The sequence below is a fragment of the Ambystoma mexicanum genome, chromosome 7p, assembly GCF_040938575.1.
Source record: "Ambystoma mexicanum isolate Mex_15411 chromosome 7p, UKY_AmexF1_1, whole genome shotgun sequence".
In the NCBI taxonomy this organism is placed as follows: Eukaryota; Metazoa; Chordata; class Amphibia; order Caudata; family Ambystomatidae; genus Ambystoma; species Ambystoma mexicanum.
The window spans coordinates 743,591,414-743,605,203 of NC_090939.1; positions in this window are offsets into that span (position 1 = coordinate 743,591,414).

The window sequence follows — 13,790 nt, forward strand, 5'->3', positions numbered from 1 at the left end:
GCCTATCCCCCAAGAATTGGAAGAATGAAGCTGCAGTGGCTGGGCTATGCTGGCGATATTGGGTTACTAGATTGCACCCCATTTGGCCTGCAGAATCAAATAACTGCTCTTCAGTTGTCTGTAAGTGACCACTCCCTGTTTATTCACTACTAAAATAACGGATCTCATGGTATTTAACGGCACTAAAAATAACAAGAGATAGAAGTGGATTATAAATCAAGCAGCAGTGGATGGGGTCTCTCCTTATAGCTACATAGTTGTGCACATCTACCAACAATTGTTGTGGAAACATTATTTCGAACATTTGCAGTGCACAACTAATCAGATACTGGCTGGCCTGAGGGTTTTTTTCCGAAACCATTAATAGTTCTATAGGAATTGAAATTGGCACCGAAACATTATTTCGAAAATTTGCAGTGCACAACTAAGCAGATACTGGCTGGCCTGAGGGTTTTTTTCCGAAACCATTAATAGTTCTATAGGAATTGAAATTGGCACCGAAACATTATTTCGAACATTTGCAGTGCACAACTAAGCAGATACTGGCTGGCCTGAGGGTTTTTTTCCGAAACCATTAATAGATCTATAGGAATTGAAATTGGCACCGATGATGCTCTGGGGTGCTGAGATTTGGAAATCAAAAAAGCTGAATGCTATCTGCTCCTTGGACAACGGCGGCATTCAATATCTATTCTCGCTTTCGGAAAAAACCTCCGGCTGAATATATTACAGTAGAATTTGGACTTATTCCAATATATTTTCAGATGATACAGGAGAGAATAAATTTCTATAACAAATTCAAATTGTTCACATATAATAGCATGAAGCAATCATTGATGCTAGCCTGCGTCTCTATCATCAGGCAGTGTGGGAGCTCCACTCCTGGCCAAGTGCAGCGTGGAGTTTCACTTTGGACTAAACTTCTTGTTAGATCTAACATCAGTAGATTGGAGGGAGGCTTCCACATATTTGTTAAAAAAGCACTTGAGGATGTAGCCTACGAAAATAACATAATGACATAATCACGAAATCGCTTTCTAGAGTTTACTTACCCACTTTGTTTGGTCTCAGGAGGATAGCTCAGGGGCAACGTGCTCGCCTTAGACGGGAGACGTTTCATCGATCCCCGGATCTGCGCTTAGAAACTTCGGGGTATTAAGCGCGTTATAAGTAACCTATCATATCGTTTCAGATTCCACAATATGTATATACATTTCCAAAAACTAAAATCAGAAGGTACTACCTGCGTCTTAGATCTAGCAATTTACCAACGATGGGAAGTATCCGACCATGGAAAAATAAGCATATGTGAAGTAGGATTTGCCGAATTTGTTGCTCAGAGGAAGTTGAGTCTGCAAAACATCTAATACTCGACTCCACACAGACTAGTCCATACCAAATGACATATTTTAAAGAGCACTATGCACCAAACAAAGGAAATCATTTGGACTTGTATTATGGAAGGCAATGATTGTTTATAATGTATTCTGCTATCCATGAGTGGTATGAATTTGAAATAATACTGTGTAAGCAAATTACATTAATTTTGTGTAATGTAAATTAACCTGAAAATGATATTATTATTGTATCAAATGATTCTTTTTACTCGTTTTTCATCTTATTTCTTTCCTTCCTTCCTTCCTTCCTTCCTTCCTTCCTTCCTTCCTTCCTTCCTTCCTTCCTTCCTTCCTTCCTTCCTTCCTTCCTTCCTTCCTTCCTTCCTTCCTTCCTTCCTTCCTTCCTTCCTTCCTTCCTTCCTTCCTTCCTTCCTTCCTTCCTATATATTTATGTATAAAAAGCTATGTTTACATGGCTGTATTATACTAAATAAATATATATTCAAAGACCACCACTTTCTTTAAAACATTTGTTATAAATGGAGCTCGGGGAGCAAAACTGATGCATACTCAGGTAGCCTTTATTTTGGTACAATCATTGCCGGCTGTTCATCATTAATGTGTGCTGTTTAGAGAACTTGAAGTTGCTTGGGTCCCATAGACGACTTAGCCAGAAAAGCTGATTAAACACCCAATCCAATGGGTATCTTGTGGGTCCCTAATTTCCTCTGGGCTGAAAGCTCTAAATAGGAGCTCATAAAGGAAGGATGGGGTAAAACTAGGATGCATAGATGTCCACTCATTGGGGGAAAAAGAATTATGCTTCCTGTACATCACAACGTAAAAAGCTCTTGGGGTGGCCTACAAATAATAATAAAACTAATAACGTGCTATTTATACAGCACTTTTACTTTTTTTTTTTAAATAGTTTTTATTATTTTTCAAGTACAACACAGAACAACTCATAACTCCCCCTCAAGATCCCCCCTCCCCGTTCCCCTATGGAGGCAATTGGGAAAGTGGCATTTATAATGTCTTGGAAATGATGATTCAAAGAATGTTTAATAGTCTTATCTTATGTGGGCACCATTGGAGCATATAGTCACTTTGAAGATACTGCAGGATGTCTCCCCACAACTCCTGGAATTCCTCCGGGGAGCCCTGTATTTTGGTTGTCATCCACTCCAGTGTTATAAAGTTCCATACCTTCTGGAGCCATTGGAGCTGCGTGGGGCGGTTCCCTCTTCTTCCAGCATTGAGCTATTTTCAACCATGCCGCAGTGATGAGGACCATTAGACCTTTCCATTGACGCCTGTTATGTGATCTTCTCGCCTGGTCCCACAACCCCGCCAGCCACACACCCTCCCCCAGTTCCTCAGCTCCCTGGACCATTCTCCCCGTTTGCGCCTTGATTTCCATCCAAAAGGCTGAAAGTGCTGGACACTCCCACCAGATACGTATCCAATCTCCCCGCTGTTGACAGCCTCTCCAACATAGCCCATCAGAGTATGGGTAGATTGACTGCAATTTTGCCGGGGTGAGATGCCACTGCAGGAGAACTTTTTGCCACATTTCCTGCAGCTGGATTAACCGTGTGAGTCTCGGCAACTCTCGCCAGACGTCCTGCCACTGGGATCGGATCTCGGAATCGTTCTCCCTAGTGTATGTTCCCACCTTTTTATGTAGGCCCAGCTGACGCCCTCACCTTTTTCGTTCAGGAGGGAGTACAGGTTTGAAATCAGCTTGGTGGATCCTGAATCTGTTTTCAGAAACGTCTCGAATTTTGTCAATGGCCTTGTCCCTGCTTCCTTGTATTGTGGAGTATTTAACCAATGCACCAATTGTGTGTGCCGAAATGCTTCTTTCGAGGGAATTCCAAATTCGCGTGTACACTCCTCGAATTACCTTATGTCTTGGCCTTCAAACATGTCCTTGATCTTGGAGAAGCCCGCCTGTTCCCAGGCGGCAAATACATTGGGACTCTGACCAGGGGGAAAGTCCGGATTTCCAAACAGCGGGGTGAATGGTGACAGGATCGTAGTGATGCTTCCTCTCCTGACTGCTAAGTCCCAGGCCTCTAGGCCTGCCCGCATGACTACACTAATTTTGGTGTTTGGGTGCCTAAGGCTCTTTTTGTCCCACAGGAGGTTGGAAAGTGGGGCTCCCGCAACTGCGACATCTTGCTTAGCCCAGATTTGTTGAGGGGATCTTGCCACCCATTCCTAAATAACCCTCAGTTGTGAAGCTTCATGATATCTTCGAAAGTGCGGCAGCGCCATCCCTCCCTCCCATGTGTGGGCTGTCATCGCTGTCATGGCTACTCTGGGTTTCTTCTGCTGCCAGACGTAGGCGGAGACAATTCTGTTCAAGGCCCTGAAAAAGGAGTTCGGCGGCGTCAGCAGGAGTGCTTGAAAGTAGTAGAGGACTTTCGATAAAATGGTCATCTTGACCGCAGAGATCCCCCCCCACCACGACGTGTTGAGTGGGCTCCATTTTTCTAATAAACCCTGAAGAAGAGTGAGCAGGGCCGGAAAGTTCGCTGAATAAAGTTTGGTTGTTGATGGGGTCAATCTGATGCCTAATTAGGGGATACAATATTGTGCTAACTTCATTCCCAATTTCTGAGATAAAGTGGATACTGTCCCCCCGATCTACCAAGAGATTTAGGATCTCTGATTTATTCTTATTTATTTTGAGCCCCGAGACATCCCCGAACTCCTCAAGTTCCTGGATTAGCACTGGTAGGGATTGTCTGGTTTCGTAAGGGGTATCAACATGTCATCCGCAAAGGCCATGGCCTTATGTTCTTTGCCGCCCATTGGGATCCCTCGGATGAGCTGGTGTGTCCGTATTTTCGACAAGAGTGGCTCCAGGAACAGGGCATAGAGAAGAGGGGACAGAGGGCAGCCCTGCTTTGTGCCTCTGGATAATGCCACCCTAGATGAGAGGGTTCCATTCAGGGAAATTCGTATCGAGGGGCTCCTGTAGTTAGCCCTAACCATTTGCATAAACCTCCTCCCGGACCCCATGCGCCCTATCGAACGCTTTTTCGGTATCCAAAGCGGCAAGTGCTGCTTGTGGGTTTGATTTTGAGTGCTCAACTTTCTCAATGAGGTGACACACGCCTTGTGTTGTCTGCCGTCTGACGTGTGGGGATGAAGCCTGCTTGGTCTGGGTCCACTAGTGTTGTGAGGTGCTTGGAGAGCCTGTTTGCCAGGATCTTAGTGTAGATTTTAGCATCTAGATTGATCAACACTATCGGGCGATAGGGGCCCAGCTGCGATGGATCTTTAGCCGGCTTAGGAAAGAGCACTAGTTTTGCTTCATTCATGGATGGTGTAAGATCGCCTTGTGATCTGAACATATTATATAGGGCGGTGAGTCTTGGGATTAGGGCCGTTTGGAATTTCTTATAAAATGCACCCGTGTAGCCGTCCGGGCCCGGAGCCTTATTTTTAGGGACTTTCTTAATGGCCTCTGCGACTTCCGCCGATTCAGTATCTCTTTCCAACAGGGATCTGGACTCCTCCGTCAGTCTGGGCAGGGTTATCTGATCCATATATGCTTCCTGGGCTTCTCTTGATGGATTTGCTGAGTTATATAGTGCCTGATAGTACTCCTTCTTTACTTCCCCCATTTCTGCATTCGTTGTTACCGTTTCTCTGTGTGCGTTTTTTAATGCTAGAATCATCCCCTTGCGAGTTTTTTCATGGAGCTGCCTCGCCAGGTGTTTGTCAGCCCTGTTGGCATACATATAATATTTTTGCTTTGTTTTAAGCAGGGCCGATTCGGCCTTTCTAGTTTGCAGCAGGTTGAGCTGGCCCTGAACGTGTTTCAGTGCTCTTTTCGTTGCTCTACTTGGGTTATTCACCTCCTCCCTCCTTGCTTCCTCTATGTTCTGCTCCAGTTCTTCTTCCCACTGGAAAAGATGCTTATCTCGTCTTACTTTGAGCGCTATCAGCTCTCCCCTCAAAACTGCCTTAAAGGCGTCCCACAACACTCCCTGTGAAATCTCCCCTGTGTTGTTCTCGCTGAAGTAGGTTTCTATCTTCTCTTCTATCCCCTCCACCGCCACCTCGTCCCCGAGGAGATCCTCGGGGAATCTCCAAGACCACAGGCGCCCCTCACGTGACCCCAGGGCCATTGTTGCCACAAGAGGTGCATGGTCTGAAAGGGAGATCTGGCCGTGCCGCATCTCTTTCGTTCTCCCGACAAGCCCGGTTGAGGTCCAAATATAGTCTATTCTGGATTGTGTATTGTGAACGTGGGAGAAGTATGTGTATCCCTTTTCATTTCCATTTTTTGCCTGCCAAAGGTCATGCAGGGACAGCGCCTCAAATGCTTTTCTGAGGGACTTTGATGGGGCCTTGGTATCGTAGCAAGTAGTAGCACTTCTATCTAAGCTGGGAGACCAGGCCATGTTCAGGTCGTCACCAAGGATTATATCTCCTGTCGCAAACTCCTCCAGGGATACCAATGTTTCTTTAAGAAAACCTTCCTGTCCCGTGTTAGGAGCGTACACAGCCGCCAAGGTGATGCGCCTTCCTCCTAGTTGGGCGTTCAGGAAAATAAATCTTCCCTCTTTATCTTCCTTGTGATCTTGGATCTTCATGGCGATATTGTCTCGCACCGCAATAAGAACTCCCGCTCTCTTCCCGGTTGCGTTCGATTGGAATACTTTTGCATATCCCCTTAATTTAATCTTGGCTCTGTCGCTCCGCTTTATATGGGTCTCCTGATATAGAAGGATATCCGCCTTCCATCTCTTGGCCTGCCTGTCCAGCTTGGCTCGTTTCGCTGGTGTGTTCATCCATCTGATATTTTGAGAAAGAATTGTCACTTGCTCCATGATAGTCCTATTATGGGAAACTCAGCTGACCCTGGGCCCACACCACCATTCCTTTCTGTTCTCGTGAGTCCCTTAGCCTGATCCCAATTTGCCTCCAGAACCTCCAAAACCTCACCCCCCCTCCCATTCCATAACCAAACAGTTTGTCGAGGGAGGGCCACGAAGCTAAACGCCCACGGACGAATTGTCCAGAGCTCCCAAACCCTTTTTCAAGTTGTGAGGAATCCTAAACCCCACTAGCATTCCAGGCGTTGCGAATGGCCCTTCGTCGGGGCCTGCCAATGACATTTCGGTCGAGACTCCTTATGTTTTGCTTCCTGGGTTGAGATAAAGCTTAGCCTTCTTATTGTCCTCCCATCTGCGCACTGGATCTTAGGATTTTGTTCTTAATTTACGATTCCGCCCCTTGCCTTTTCTCTGCACCGTTGACCAGCCTTCTTGTGCGTACAGGCCCCGCGCTCTTCTTTGTGGAAGCGATTGTGCTCTAGTTGTTTCGCTTTGAAGCCCCAGGATCTTTTCTCCCTCTTCACACGTGGTGACTCTGTGTTGTGCGCCGTCCCATTCGAAGAGGAGACCAAAAGGGAACGTCCATCTATATTTTACTTTGTTGCTTATCAGGTGCTGGACCACCGGTCCCATCTGCCGCCTCTTGAGCAGGGTGGATTGCGCAAGATCTTGGTAGAGATATACTTCCTGGCCATTTATTCTTGTTGGCGCTGTGAACCTTGCCTTGCGGAGTATCTGCTCCTTCTGTGTATTGGATGTTATGGCAGCCAGGACGTCCCGTGGTCTCGCTCCCTGCTCATTTATCCTTTTGGGGCCCACTCTGTGAAGTTTGTCAATTTTTACTTGCTGATCCGACTCGCTGATCCGTCTGCCAAGATCTCAGTGAAAAGTTGTGTGACTGTCCCAATGAGGTCTCCATCTGTTATTGATTCCGGCAAGTTCTTAATCCTAATGTTGGACCTTCTCCATCTATTTTCTAGATCTTCACATTGGGTTTCAAGTAAGGTGGTGGCCTGGGCTATTTGGTCGAGGGTTTCGTCGGTCGCATGTGCGCCCTCCTCCACCTGCTGCGCTTGCCTCTCCAGGATGTCCGTTCGTTCTTCTAGCTTAGCTAAGTCTCGTTTAATTTCCTGGATGGACTGCTTCATTTCGTCCCGAAGCAGTTTGAACCGAGACTGTACAGAGCTGAGCAGCTGCGCTTGAAGCTCCTTGAAGCACTCCTGCATTTCCATCTTGTTCATTGTGCTCCCCGACATACCTTCCTGAATTAATTCAGAATCTGTGGACAGCAATTTCTTGGTTGCAGAGTTTGGGGTGGCCCGCGTGGACCACAATTGTCTAAGGTTTCTAGTTTGGTTCCGCGGGGGCGGGGAGCGTGCCGGGGTATTCTTCCTTGGTTTGGACATTAAAGCCTGCCACTCTGCCAAATCTATCGTGCCACTGATGGATCCTTTACCCTGATGTAAGGTCAGATGATCACTGAAGTACGCGGAGGGGTGGGGGGAGGTCCTCCCCACTCTGGGGTTGTGAAAAGTCCTAAACCAATTTCTGCCCGAATTGGGCTGCAGGCCACATAAAACCTACTGTTCTCGAGCTCCCCCTGCTGGCCCCCTAACGTTACCCCTCTGGTTTCAAAATCGGGTGCAGATCCTTGTCATGGAGTGCTGCTCTCACAGTCTACCCCAGGGCTGCATGCACGGGTCCGGGAGTGATGGGCTGCTGGATGGGACGTGCACCTGCCCGACGATGGAATAGCAGCTGGGGGGGCCGTGTCCGCTCCTGGGTCCCCTTCCGGTGGCCAGCCTGAGACTCCCTCGGAGACAGCCCCGCCTCTGTTGGCTCTCCCGAGGGCCCCGATCCTCTGGAAACGCGTCCGGTGTCAGGCATCCGATGCGGAATGCTCCGGCACAGCAATGCCCGCTCTCGTCGGGCCTCTCTCCCTGGGGTCCCCAGGGGGGAGAAAGCCAGCCAGCAGCTGTTGGCAGCCTCTCGGGGCCGTCCACCCCCTCCGAGGTCTCCTCTGATGTAGCGGGCGCACCTTGGCGGAGTCTGATGATCGGCCGCCCTGCTCGGACAGCTCTCCCCTCGGCGCCCGCCCTCGCGGCCGCTGTCCTCACACCAGCGCAGACTCCCAACACAGGCAGCCGCCCGTAGCACCGCTTGCTCTCGTCATATTTATGCCCCAGCTTGCGCGTGTCATAGTCGGTTGTAGGCTGTTGCTCGACCGAAAAGCTTCGGTATATTGCTTCTGTACCGCGGCCCGGCCGGGAGAATCCCTCACGTACATCCTCCCGTGCTGGCCGCCATCTTGGAATCTCCACTTTTACTTTTTTATATACATTTATTATTACCCACTCGAAATTGATACTCACTTTATATAGCTCAGAAGGACGAAAGACTGAGTTGACTTTGCTGGGGTTTGAACCTGCGATCTAAAGATCACACACTGATCGTAGCAGCAAATGCTTAACCTACCGAGTTATCTAACTGGCTTAATGTCCTCCAGCAACTTCAGAGCAGTCATTAGAGGGAAATGCTTGTTCAATGTGGATGTGGTCTTTTTGTTTAAATGTCTTGTGTGGTTCGAGCCCCCCTTGATTAGCAGATGACTGCAGCAGAAACCACAGGGAATGGGAAATATTTGAGTCATTACCAGTAAGATGAGCACATCTCATCTGCTTCCCAATGCCAACACACCACACAGCTCAACAGTGAGATCAGAAAACTGTCCTTACTCCCAAGAAAACAAAAACTGCACTCACTAATAAAGTAAACCCTTTTCTTAAACGTTGTGAAGCAGTGTCGATGTCCATCGTTTACAGTAATTTCATTGACCACAATGCATTCTTGGTCTTCTACTTCGACTCTTCTATGCCAACCTTTGTATATGTGTGTTTCTGCGTGTGTGTGGAGTGGATGGAAAGGGTTTGTGGCTGTGGTAGGGGCAGAGAGGCGGTAGACTATAGGGCCCTGTTAAAAGAAAAAAAAAGAAAATATAGGTATCAAAGTAGAAGACCGTAAAGTAGATGTGGTCATAGAATCAAACAGAACCCTGCCAACTCTCTGCACGATTATTCTGCAAGGACCTGAAAGCACACTACAAATGTTAATGTTCAGATCTAATAAGGGATACCTTCAGTTGTGTTATTGTTTCACAATGGCATGCAGCTTGCTATTATGCATGACATACTTGCAGTATGGAATTCCACAAACATATTGAGGCACATATTATAGAAATCGGTTCTAAGTAATTCCATCCATCCAATAACTACACTGAAGATCTCATCAGAGGTGAACATTTGGAGTGTGCTTTCTAGTCTTTAAGGAATAATCTCATAGGGAGTTGGCAGTGATCTCAAATTGTCCCAGGTCAGGTGTGAAGCGATCAGCCAGGTTTTGTGTTCTTCACATATTGGTACTTGTCCTGCAATGACTTAACAGGAAGGCAAAATAATTTTAATTCGCCATATCGTGTGGTCTCCGCAGGTCATAATCAGACCAGATCAGGCTGATAACAGGTCATGGTGATTGCATGGTGGGAAAATGTCTCTCCTGGGTTGTGAATGAAAGGCCATTGTGATGGTATAACGTAAAAGGCTGACCATGTGCTGCTGGCAAGTCTGCTGGTTCATGATTCCTGTACTGACTTCCTGACATCGCATTTTTGGTAGTTCTCATCTGCTCTCACCCCTTCCCTTTTTAAAGGACAAGGGGCGGTTTGAATAACATGAAAAAACACTGGGGCGTTGGTAACTGCCATGGAAAGCTTTTAAAATGTGAACAGGAATTAATGTGGAGTTGTGTTTTAAGTATTTTTATGATGCATAATTAAATGATAAGTGATCTTTGGAAAGTATTTTATTCATTTAATGTTTGTAATGGCTTTTTGTGTCAACACGCCCATTTGAATCTGAAAAAGTACATGTGTTGAAATGCCAGGAGTTGCAGAAAAGCTCAAATCTGGGCAGGGGCATCTTGAAGTCTCTTTTCCACATAGTATTGAGAATGGAGTCTAAAGGATGGCAGGTGAGAAAAGTGACAAATCATTTGGCATCATTATTAGTTTCACTGGCCACCATCATGCCCTTATTGAGTAGTTTCTCCACCAACCCGCACGCCAGTGACTGTCTTAACTCTTGAAGAGTGTAAGGAATCCCCCTTTATCCCCAACCATTGCCTTGTTGTTTCTCTCCCCTCGTTTATAAGGGTGTGTGAACCCCCTCCAAACTGAACTTGGGGGACTAGCCCTATCTAGACATGGATATTCAACATTTTCGCAAGAACTCGCATAGCCTGCCCGGCAGTCCACAACCATGTCGCAACCCCCTACAAACGATTCAAAGTACATAGATTCTTTAGGCCATTTAGGTGTGGAAAAAACATGTCTTTCATCTTCATTTTACAAACTCGCAATGCCTTTTAGGAATTTGGTGTAAATCGGTTTAATGGTTACTTAAAGAAACGAATTTCAAAGTAAGATACCCCCTTCAAAATCTTGGCAGTGATCCACAACGGTAGATCGTAGGAACCATGTGAAAATGGGAACTATCAGCTGAAGAATGAGAGTTCACTGCTTGACCCCAAGGAGCAGATGAGGGATAAAATAAGGTCTTCCAGTACTGTTTTAAGGAATAAAAAAGCTGCTGTGTTGATTAACATATTTTTTGGATCTATGTCTTAAGGCCGGTTACAAAAGGCCGAACCAGCGGATTCCAGAACAAACGGCTGCATTCTGTAGGTACTGCCTATTATAACCTTCCCTTTCCCACACCCCCCCTCCGGATCCCTCACTGCTGCAAACCACCCTCCACCCCTCTACACAAGCCTCCACCCCTACACCTCACTTTCCTGCCACAGGATCCGGCTGCCTCCTTCTAATGGTCTAGATACTGCGTCCCCGGAAGCACGACGCCTAGCAGTTCACACTTTTCTGCACAACCTTTTGTGCCTCTGGCTTCTGGGGATGAGGTAACTAGACAGTGAATATATTGTTCACCACTATCCTGAATCTGCACTGCTTCATATCCTGGATCTTCTCGGACCCCCTAAAAAATGGTAAAGTGTCAGATGATATGATATAAGTAATTTATAACACGCCTATACACAAGTATTTCTAGGTGCGACAAGACAAGGGAGGGAGGACAGAAGAAGGACAAAACAATAATCTTACTAGGCCTTGTGTCATTCAGATTGCGCAAGTGCGGGGCGGAGAAGTGCCGGGGGGAGGCGGGAAGGGGAGAGTGCAAGTAACTCATAAGTGCTGCCGGGAGGTGGCTCATAAGTGCAGAGAGTCAGGGGACACTAGGGTTGCAGATACAGTCCCTTGAGTGGTTAGAAGGCCCGGAGGCAGTGCAAGGGCAAATGGTCCTGCAGGAACCTGGTCCCGTAAATTCAAAGGGCGGCCAGGTAACCAGTATGCGCAGCAGACAGGGATATCAGCAAGGGAGAGGGAGAAAGTAAGCGGAATTAAAAGCGAATGTCTTGGGTTGCTTCCGGCACCTTGGATGGTCCTGCTCAAGTTTGACAGAGGCAGGGAGGCTGTCCCAGAGAGAGGCCCCAGCTGAGGACAGTGATCTAGCCCCCCCCTCTCTGCCTGGAGAAGCATTTGACCCTCAGAGAGTTGGAGGTGGATGAGCGAAGGGCTCGAGAAGGAAGACGCTTAGGAAGAGAACGTTGGATGTAGTGTGGTCCAAAGGGTCAGAGCCCAGAAAGCAGTTAAGAGGTCTGAAACATAAAACCGCTTCAGATTCACAGCTCAGGCTTCAATTCTGTGATCCGGAGGGTAAACCCTTAGAATATTTGTGATTCCAGATAAATTACCAGGTTGTGAGATGAAGAATGTGTGCTCCCCGAAAGGGCAATGCCATGTGTATAGGCAAGCACTCGGCATCAGGCCAGGTGCTTTTAAAAACGACGAGCTGAACTATGGGGCGAAAGGGATTTGTTTGACATTAGGAGCCTTCTTGAAATTACGTAGACAGAGAATGGAAGTCCTGAGATGGGCTAAGGTGCTTACAAGTGCATCCCGGAAGCTATCAAAATTGCCGAGACCTATTTGAGAGTGCTTGACTGAAGCTTGGGGGTGGTTGCAGTGTGATGTCTGTATACTTATTGAGAAGAAACTGTAATACAGAACATGTATTATTTCAGAAAGGCATATCATTTCAAAGCCTCAGCAATTCACCCCAAAAGGTATGTTTTTTGTGTGTAAATCGTCGGTCTCAGCACTGTCAGTTAAAACACTATTGGAATTCTATTAACAACGACTGAACACAGCCTGACGCCAACTTTCTGTGGCACAACTCATGGTCTCATTGATATTGGTGGTACCAACGGCAATTCATCCTCAGTCCTCTTATGTTATCATAGTCATAGGACATGGAAACAGGCCAATAACATGAGGATTACGCTTTATATGAATATGTAAAGAACAGAACATTTATATTACGCCCTTTGTTTCTTCCGTACAGGCTTTGTTACTGCTGGATGTCGAGGCGTAGGGCACTTAGCGAATGGGCGTGCCTTTTTCCGCTATGGTGGCCTTTACGTGACTTTCACCTGCAACCCTGGCTTCTGGCTTTTTGGACATCGCAGCAGCAGCTGTGTGGGCGGAAAATGGAGAAGAGCGCCTCCGATGTGTGTAGGTAGGTTACAAACTCTAAATCCAGGGGCTTTGGTTTCCACCATAACAGCACATCCTCCAAAGCAGAGAGTTTGCCATTTGCTACACGTCCATGGAACTTTATGGTTCCGCAGAAGGCTCGTGCTTGGATCACAGTTCACAAGTGTGTTTTAAGATGGCGGCCTGTCAATCATACAGTACAAATGCAGGATTCATGTGTTAAACCAGAATCTCTAGTTATTGCATATTCAGCGACTGCAGATACAGTGTTTCCCTGTGTGCCATGGAGTTCCCTCAGACCTGCACACGGCGCAGTGATGTTGTCCTTTGCCTTGTCATATTTTAAACTGCGAGAGCGTGATGTGCAAGGTTTTGTCTGTTAGGCTCTATGCCCTTTGTTCCCAAATTAATCCTTGATAGAAATGTTAAGTTGAAACTGTGCTTTGATGTACACCTTCCTTTTGCTCCCTGGTGTGTTGCCCCCTTACACTCCGAGGCCCAATTTGGACTTTTACTTCCTTCCACTCTTCATCTCTACCTAACTCTGCTCCACACTTGCGTTGTCCTTTCTTAATTCCCCCTTCCCAATTGCTAGATTGTAACCGAATTGCATGCTTGGGTTGAAGGGCGTTTTTGATGTTATCTATTTATGTGTGTGCTTATTTATTCCTCCTTTCACTTAGTTTTTTGGGATATGATGCCGGTTTTAGTTAGACAGGCATGTGGCGTTGTCATGGTCTGTCATGTTGTTTCAGCCGGCATTGCCATGCTGCTCGGTACAATGCCAACTAGCACTTTGAAGCAGCTAAAAGGTGACATATAGTGCTCCAAAAATACCCAAATAAATCATAGATACGCATGAGTTGCACTCAGTTCATGGAAAGGGCCATAACTAGCAAAGTAGACCTGCAAATTGGACTGCAAGCAGAGGCCACGCCCCTGTTGGAATGAGGATCCCGTGTTGCCCTCCATCAA